This window comes from Cupressus sempervirens, chromosome 9 (genome assembly GCF_028749045.1).
Source record: "Cupressus sempervirens isolate cs-2001-9-10 chromosome 9, ASM2874904v1, whole genome shotgun sequence".
NCBI lineage: Eukaryota > Viridiplantae > Streptophyta > Pinopsida > Cupressales > Cupressaceae > Cupressus > Cupressus sempervirens.
The window spans coordinates 583,063,745-583,073,840 of record NC_143126.1 but is presented as its reverse complement, the minus strand read 5'-3'; positions in this window follow the sequence as shown (position 1 = coordinate 583,073,840).

Here is a 10,096-nt window from a genome sequence, read left to right as displayed (position 1 = left end):
AAAATCTGACTCAACACACACTATGGCTCGGCATACATAATGTACTCGACATCAATGTAGAAAGTTTTTAAGTGTATTGACACTCAAATGTCAAAAATATCTAAGACCAACAATCTCCCCCTTTGACATGAGTGTCAAAAACACTTAACTAAACATCACTAATCTATCCTTTGAGTACCTTGTCCACAAAATTTCAAAATTTGTTCAAAATACCTTGTAACTCCCCCTGAGTTGATTGTGCCTTGACATTCTTGAAAAAAAAATTCTATGTTGATGTGCCTGATGTATTTTGTACCTATGATCTGTATCTAATCTATATCTCCCCCAAAACATTATTTCTCCCCATGAAAGAATGTAATCAAAATTTATAGTATTCCCCCCCTTAGTTATATCTTCATCAAAATATTATATCTCCCTTATATCTTCTCTAAAATATATATCTCCCCCTTTTTTACACTAATGTCAAAGGTTTCTAAGAAGTAATACCATACTTAGCCAAAAAGTTACTATTTACCTCCATTATTGTTTTCAGAGCTGCATCCCGATTCTCCAAAGCAATGTCAAGTGACTTTTGTTGGATGGTAGTCTCTGTAGCAAGGTGTACAAGTCCATCAAGTGTAGAAAGATTTGGATCTTTCTTTAAAACTATTTCAGCATACACTTGCTCCTTGTGGAGGACTTCCAAATGTGGAGTGATAGAGGATTGAATTCGCATTAGTTTAGCCTTAATATTGGCTTCCTCTATTGTAAGTACAACTAACTCCTTTTGAGTGTGAAGTGATTGTGCGAAATGCTTCTCACTTTGAGCTAGATCCTTTGGCAATTGCATGCTAAACATTTTCAAATTTCTTTCCAAGCTCATTAATCTCTGATTTGTTTCTTGTGTGAAACTGGAAAAACCACACAATTTCCTATACAATGAGAAAATGTTCTCAAGTACAACTTTGACCTTGTCTATTTTCTTGGCCAACTCAAACTATTCAAGTGCTATTCCACTTGATATCTTCTCATTTACTTTTTTCTAAAATTTTCTCTCTAACCATTCCATGAGTTTAACGTTAGTATCCTAGTCTTCATTGGTCACCTAGTCAACTATATCTAAAAGTTACTCTATTATTGGCTTTGCTTCATCTAGTGACTGCAAGCTAAAGGCATCCATAAAGATGCCCTCAATGTCATGTAGTGCTTGCTTGTGTTTTAACTCCTTCCTAAGTATTTCCTGCCTCATCCTTCTATCTAATGCATTTTTCATTTCATTGATTTGTGCTATTATTATGGTCTTGGAATCATAGGAAGGTATCACAATATATTCATCTAATTCAGGGTCTCCATAGTGAAGTACCCTTGCCACTCTAGTTGAAATCAAGCTTGGAGTTGAGAATTGCAAAGGAATGGCTTTAGTGCTTGGCTTCTAAATGGTCTTTGTAGGAGTGCCAGTCTTTGGTAGTTCTACCAATGTTTGTATGGCGACTTGTTCCTTTTATTTTGAGGTATCCTCCTTCTCATTTGATTTCCCTTCCACTGCACTCAAAATTTGAATAGTATCACTTGTTGCACTTAGTGGAGGTGGTGGTGGAAGCATCAAAATCTCAGTACAAGTAGTTGTATATGTGAAAGGTGGTTCCTTTGGTTTCACCTTTTCTTTTTGTGATGCTGCTACTACCTTTTATAACTCATCAACACTCACCAATACAAGGCTTGTGCATAACTATGCCTGTAGAGTGGATTGTTGAAGGATCTTGGAGAGTTCCTCTGCAGTAAGGGGATTGATGTTTTGAACTAACTTGTTAGGAACATCCTTAATGATTATTGTGTCTACAGGTGTGATGGTTGTATGAGGTGGACTAGGAGGTGGTATTTGTGTGTCTTGCACACTCTATTCCTCTTGCTACTCTTGCTATTCAACTATTGCCATGTCTTCTCCCTTAGCTAATTCCTCCTCATCTTTCTTCTCTTCCTCTTCTTTCTTCTTTTCTTCTTCAACTCTTTCTGTTGCTTCCTTTTCCTCCTCTTGCTTCTCTTCCTCTCCTTTCTTCTCCTCTATTTTCTTTTCCTCAATCTTTTCTTTGGCACTAGTTTTTTCCTTATTTGTCTCTTCATATTTGTTATCAGTTATCTTATAAATTGTTTTCCATAGTTCTGTGGATTTATTCACTACATCCTCAATCTTCTTTTGAAGTATCCTAAAAGCTCTATATTTTGGTACAAATATGCCACCATTGTTCTTATTAGCCTTTTTTATTTGACCCTTTGTCATGTTAGGCTTTACTTGAGCTAGGGTAGATTCTCTGATCTCCCTTTCCATTTTTAGACAATAATGCCATTTTTTCTCAATTATTTCATATAGTTCCTTGGGCATGGCATTGTCAAGTTCTAGAGGTGTGTTTTTAAATTCTGCCAGGCATACATAGATTCCTCTACTTTATTCTACTCTTCCCTACTGAGCTTATTAAAATTAAGAGACTTTAAGTCATTTAAATCTGCACTCCTAATCTTATCACAAAATTTATCAATTGTAGTCTTAGGAGGATGGCTTACCACTTTAAATTGGTTGATGTCCTCTAATTATGTTCTTTCTTCATCATCTGTATCTAGCTATGCCACATACCTTCTTCTCTTCTTTGGCTCTTTAGTAGGCTTTTTAGTGTCTTTCTTCTTCTCTTTTGATGCCTCTTTAGCCTTTTGAGTGGATGCCCTTGTAGTAGCCCTTGTTGTTGGAGCTGGCTTAGTTTGAGCTGGCTTGGTAACCTTCTTGGGCTTGGGCTGAGCCGTAGGTTGAGTTTTTTCCTTTCTCTTCTTTTTCTTCGCCAATGTAGGTGCTTTCTTGGCTTCTTCTCCCTCGACACCTTCCTCCTTGTCTTCTCCTAAGCCTTGTGTCAGCTCTACTAGGCCTTGCCCTTGCTCTCCTTCTTCTTCACTATCTACTTCTTCTTCTTCTTCTTCTTCTTCTTCTTCACTTGCTTCTCCTTCAATACTTGCTCCAAATGTCTTCTTTATCTTCTTTACCATTTTATCTTTCTTCTTGACAATAGAGGTTGTTTTCAATTCAGTCTCAACTTTTGACTTGACAACACCAAATGTTCCAAAGTGAGGTGCCTTCTTATCTATCTCTTCTGCTAGCAATGTTGTGATTTTTGTTGAAGCTTCATCTACATCAAGCTCATATCCCAATGGCCTTAGCCATCTTACTCTTGGTATTACCACGTGGATGTAGGTGTAGTCAATGTCAACCAAGAAGCATATGTCATTGAAATGTTTCTCTACCAATGAGACTAGTATTCTCATTCTTTGCTTCATGGACTTCTTAAAGTCTTCAAAATAACTAGTCATCTAAGCCTCAGAATTATCACCCATTTGATCAATGAACTCATTGATTTGTGTGATTGCAGACTTGTTGGAATTCCAATTTACCTTCCCAATTGAAGGGAATTCTTCCATCACATAAAAGAATATGTAGACTAATATTGATCCAAATTTACATTGTGCTCCCTTGGATCTTCTTATAGCTCCCAAATTTTCATTTATTTGCTAAAACATTAGTTTTGCTAGATCATAGGTATGATCTGTCTTTACCAACTTGTAAGCTAAATCAACTACTATACAAGATACGTTGTTTAGTCTGATTGATTGGTAGAATTTGTATGAAATTATTCTCACAAAAAAGTCAAGTAGGGGTTCAGTTACAGTGTCTATGTTCATTCCCCTATTGTTCCATTTGGCTCCTGTATTCTTCTCAATGACCTCCTTTCTATCACTTCTCAAGGTCTTTGGACAATCTAGGGTTGGGAGTCCTGTAACCCTATGCACTATCCTTTTTGTAATCTTTATAGGTCATGTCTTTAGCCATAGGTGGCCATCATGAATTTGACTCAAGACAATGCAAATCCATTTAGTCTTAAACACCATAGGAAAAACTAGAGTTTTTGTTAGACCCTTCTTCTCAAAAATCTATTATTCATCTTTCAATATCTTATTGTCACATAACTTATCATAGGCATGGAATATTTCAAGATCACCTATGGCACCAATTTTGTAGTTATAACATTTTCTCATATCTTGAACCATGAAAAATTTAGGTGGGATAATGGATAATGCACTAGTTGGATCATTTCTATAGGAAACCTTAGGGATTAGCCTAAACTCAAGCTACTTTACCTCATTGCTAACTAATTGAATCTCATGATCTTCCTTTTCTTTAGGGTTTCTTGAACTAGAGGCCATTTTACTGAACTAGGGTTTAAATTATATTGAAAACTTTAACTTCTGCATAGCTCGACACTTGATAAATACCTTTGAATCGATGAATTTGTGCTAAATTGCTATTGAAATCTATGAAAATGGCTATTAGGTTGTTGTTTGATCATTTCTTCGCTCTTCTTTTCTTTGCTTTGTGTTTGAATGACATGAAAATGATAAAAATTTAACCTTATACTTGTCAAAACCTAACATTAAATGCTTCATGCATACAACTGTAAACTTAGCACTTGAAGGTTTCACCATGACTCAGCTCCCATTGTATTTCATTTACTTAGCTTCCACTAGTTCTAATCTTCACTCGACTTCAACTATCAACTCAGCATCCATTGGAGCTTTACTAAGCATTTGAGGACAGTTCGACAGTATTTGCAAAAACTTTAGATTTTGACCTGGCATCTTTGCTCATGCAGATTTCTTCCTTGTAGTACTTCTTTGTCTTAGAATTGATGTATGATATAACTTTGTATATCAGTCCCATATACCTTTCTTTTGCTTGATTTGATGAAGTGTGATCACTTGACCTTTTGGGTGAAGTGATCTCTCCATTGGATGTGTTGTACCATCTTTCTTTTTTCAAGTCTTGTTCATTTGCCCTCTTATTTGTTCAACATCAACCTTCTCTTTTCCTTTATTGACTTCTATCTTGGGTACTTTTGACTTTGTTGGGCAATTCCTACTGATATGACTAGTTTTCAAGCAACTAAAACATGTAGTTTGGCTTAGCCATCTACTGTAACTCCCTCTAAAATGTTTCCTTATGAAATTTTTAGGAATGTGTCCATACTCTTGACAATAGTGATAGCTAGACCTAGTGTTGTAATCTCAGTTGTAGTGATGATCATGGTTGTTTCCTCTTGTAGGCTATTTAGGTGTCCACATAGGCTTTGATCTGCACTCAAATTCTCTATGTCTATACTTTTTTTAGTTCTAGTAGTGACCTTAAAATCTTGGTGTCCTCATAGTCTTGGTTCTACACTCATGTGCTTGATGTCCTTGCATTTTGCACTTGTGACAAAAGCTTGCATTTGTAGGCTTATCATGCTAATGACTATTCTTGCTCCTACATATATTAGAGGTATGTCCCTTTTTACCACAAAAATGAAAAGTAGGTTTAGTGTTCTTACCTTTTTTACTCCTTTCTTCTGCAGTCTTGGATGATTTTCCTTGTTCAGTGCTAGTGTAACCAAGTCCTGAAGTATCATTACTAGCCCTTGGTGATTTCAGTAGTTGCTCAAAGTACTTGATAGCCTCATTGGTTTTGTTGAAGCTTTCTACTATCTCCTTTTATCTCTTCAATTCATTCTACATTCTCAGAGTGGAAATCTCAACATCCTTCATGTTTAGCTCATGATGAGCATTCATCATCTGACTTAAGGTGTCTAACTGCATGTTTGAGATCCTTTCAAACTCAATTATCTTCTCTTCCAATCTATTGGTAAGATTTCTCTTGTCATCTTCTATCATGACCTTGTCTTCAATGGCTCTCTTCTTTTGTTTAGTCACTTCACAAAGCATTATGGCTTGTGATTCTTGTTCAAGCTTGAGTAATCTAATTTCTTCATCTTGTGCTCTATTTTTCTCCATTAGTTCTACTATTGCTGCATCAAATTCCTTGGAATATCCATTTGAAAATACTTGTGTGGTATCAATCTCCTTGTAGTGTATGTCATTTTCAGCTATGGCTATCTCCTTCCTTCTTTTTAAGGACTCTCTCAATTCTTCTCTGGCTTCTTCCACTTTGTGTAGAGCGAGGTGCACATCAATCACCTGATTGTCTATGATCTTCCTAAGTTTGAAGACTTCCTTCTTCAGACCTTTTCTCTAAACTATTAGGCTTCTCCTTGTGAGAACCTTTTCTCTGATACCAATTGTTGGAATGTTCAAAATGGGAAGATTACTTCTGAGAGGGGGGGTGAATTAGAAGTATCACACTATTAACCTTTTCTAATCCTTTAAATCAAATAACTAAAGAGTAAACTACATGCATGTAAACATATAAATGAACATAAAGTAAACACATGCAATAACATATAACACCAGATTTGGTAACCTAGAAACCCTCTAGGAATAAGAAGGTAAAACTGGGGTGGGGTTGATACCCACAGAAATCATTGTAGTAATAAATGTTTAACCACTTGTGATGGTCTTCCCTGTGAAAGGCCTACCCTATTAAAGGCTTTACACTATGTCAATAATGACCGGGTTAGAGGATTTACAAACACTTTACATGAAGTGTCACCCTATTAAAGGATTTAGTCACCTCTTCAAAGGATCTACAAAGTAGTTGTTAAGCTAACCTATCAACATAGGATTTTCACTTATCTAATACAATGGCTAGAAAGTATTAGGAATCTTTGACCTGATTTCTTACAATCTTCAATTGTTGATTTCAGGCACTTGATCTGCTCCTTTTGGTCTTGATCCTCTGAGATCTAATATTTGATCATGTCCCTTGTCCCTTGTACTATTCTGATCAACTAGATATGTAATTTTTGCTCTATTCCTCTAAGTCTTTCTTCCTTCACACTAAATTTTTCTATAGTTTTCCCATATATTATTCTCTTCCACACATGCAATGGGGTTTTTGACCTCCTTTTAAAGATTTTAAAGACTTAGGGTTAGGTATGGATCTATGATCCATATTGAGTCTTAAGTTCTTGCTCATTCCTTGCATTTTCCTCATTGGTTGCATGCCTTCTCCATTTTTTTGATTGGATGCATGTTGATTGTATAGGTAATGTAAAATATTCATCCTTATCCTTTTTCTCCTTCAAAATCCTTCTATGTCAGCTCCAAAAATGGTTTACATTTGAGTTTGTGAAGGCACAAACTCATATGTTGATTCTGTGTTACTAGGCACATACTGGACTACTGGAACTCTGCACATGTTTGATCTTGGATTGCTTAGCACCTATTACATTCTTTCTTGCTCAACACCTATATAATTCTAGCTCACTTAGCATATGAAGCATTCTAACTTGCTTGGCATCAATTGTGATTGGACATCTATATATCACTCAGCACTTATATACTGCTCGACACCTAAAATCACTCGACACCTATTGAAAATTTGACTCGGTACACACTGTGGCTTGGCATATATAGTGTACTTGGCATCAATGTAGAAATTGGTTAAGTGTATTGACACTCGAATGTCAAAACTATCTAAGACCAACAATTACATGTCCCAGAGAATCTATGAGAGGGTATCAGTATGAGCTTAGTTTGTCATTTACCAAGGACTTGACATGAGCTTAATTCAATTTTCTTAGTGGTTAATAGGTTTCCAAAGATGATATATTTCATTCCTTACTAGAAGATAAATGATGTCATTCATGTGGAAGAATTTTTTTTCTAGAGAAGTGGTGAGACTACATTGTGTACCAAAGAGTGTAGTTTCAAGTGAAGACAATAAGTTTGTTGGGTACTTTTTGTGCACATTATGGAAGAAGCTAAAGATAGATTTGAAGTTTATCTCATCACATCATCCTAATGGAGAGAAAGAAGTGGTGAGTAGGAGTTTGATAAATTTGTCGTGATGCTTGATTGGAGATAAATAAAAGGATGAGATTTGGTTTTACTAGATCAATAATTTAAATACAACAATTTAGTCAATAGGACCACTAGTAAATCACCATTCTAGATAGTGTATGGAAGTAGTCCCACATATTATTTTGAATTGTAGAATTTGGATGAAGGGGAGACAAGTAGTGTTGAAGCTAGAGATTTTGTAGAATTCTTGAGGAAAATCTATGAGAAGGTGAGGAAACCCATTACCAAAATGAATATATAGCACAAGGATGAGGTAGATGAGAAACAAAGAGAGAAGGAATTTGAGATTATAGATGAAGTCATGGTTAATTTGAAGAAGGATATATTTCAATTGGGAACATATAATAAGTTGATGATGAAGAAGTTTGGACCATGCAAGATATTTAAGAATCACAATTCAGAGAATTCCTATAAAGTAGAGTTGCCTAATAAACTAAATATCTTACTAGAGTTTAACATTTTTGACTTGATGGAGTATCATTAAGGAAGTGTAAAGATGAGGTCACATAAGCACAGTGAAGTATTCTAGCCACTACTTTAGTTATAAACAAGATTTAAAATATCTTGAATAGTTGTGTTGGTAGAAGAAAAAAAATATAACATATGAAGAATATCTGATCAAATGTAAAGGATGAAATATTTAAGATTCATCATAGATGACAAGGGATGAGATTAATTATCTTGGTTTTTTTCTAAACACCTAAGATGTGATAGGTTCACTTCTCAAATCACCTTGAGTGTTTGATGTAGGAGCATCTTGGGTGTAAGGGCACTCTTGCATCACCCAAAAATATTTTTGTTTTGTCTTTTCAATAAGGGTCATCTCAATACAAAGTTACTATTTCTAATATCTTACTATTTTTAGTAAGTTGGTTGTTTAAGATTAGAATGTTCCAATTTCATCCCTAGAGGTTCATTTTAGATATATTAGCCTATAACTCAAGACTCATTGCAATATCAAGTCTATTTGTGAAGTTATTGATTTTTTTAATATATTGGCAACATGGTATGAAAACTTCAAACTTAGATTTGAAGGCTTTAGAGGATCAAAAAAGAGATCAACTTGTGACTGATTGGAGTTTGTGGGAATTTGATATTATAGATCAAGTTGTGGCATTTCCAAAATGGGGTCATAATAGTCAATAAGAGAAGTTGGAAATGAGTTATGGGCTTTGAAAGTGATGCCACCTAAAATGGGCAAAAATGAGATTTCTTCAAAATTTCTTTTGAGTTTTGAAAGTTGTTGGGGTCTACTCTAATGGAATAAAATATAAAAACTAATAATAATTTAGGATTTTCCAACCTCAAGGTCTAGGGTTAAAAATTCTAGAACCTTCTTACATGATGGAAAATTACTTATATAAAGAAGGCACCTAGGGTTGTATAGAAAAACTCTGGGATATTGGTGGTGGCTCTGGTTTATAGAACATTATAAGGAAAACAATCATGTATCTTTGCATGTTTTATTTTTTACAAACTACAATTCCATACTTTTGGAGATGATAATATGCCAACTTTTTGTTCTTGCAACTTATTATTTCTTTATTTTTGTTATGTATTTGTGTTATTAAGGGAAGTACCCTTTGTTAGAAAATTAGATCATCTATGATAAGAAAAAGGGTGTTGTTACTAGAAGTAAGTCAATGAAAGAACGAGATTTATACTATCTACTTTTAGAAGTTCAATATAATTTTTTAATGAAATCTTGTAATGATTATAAGAGTTTGATCAAGGGAATGAAAGACAAGATAAATTAGGTTGTGAACAATAAGACCTAGGAGATTATTCCCAGACCATGAGAAAATAACATAATCAAGGTTAAATGGGTTTTCAAGAGCAAAATTGGATGAGGAAAAAAAGTGTGAGAAACAAAGCTAAAATTGTGTGGAAAGGTTATTCTTATATTGGAGGAATTGACTTTGATGAGACTAAGTACTTTTATATCATGCAGAGGGCATTAGAATGCTCCATGCATTTGCATCTTTCAAGAAATACAAGTTTTATCAAATTTATGTCAAGTAAGTATTTCTAAATGGTGAGTTGATTGAAAAAGCTTACATTAAGAAACTGAAAGGATTCAAATCAAAGGTTAAACCAAATAAAATTTACAAAGTGAAGAAGGAACTATATAGTTTGAAATAGGCACCTAGAACTTGATATGATATGATGGACAAATATTTGATTGGTCAAGGTTATTTTAAAGGTTGGACAGACAGAAATATGTAATTTGAAGTATTTATTGACAAGAATTTGATTATTTTGGTCTATGTGAATGATATTTTCTTTA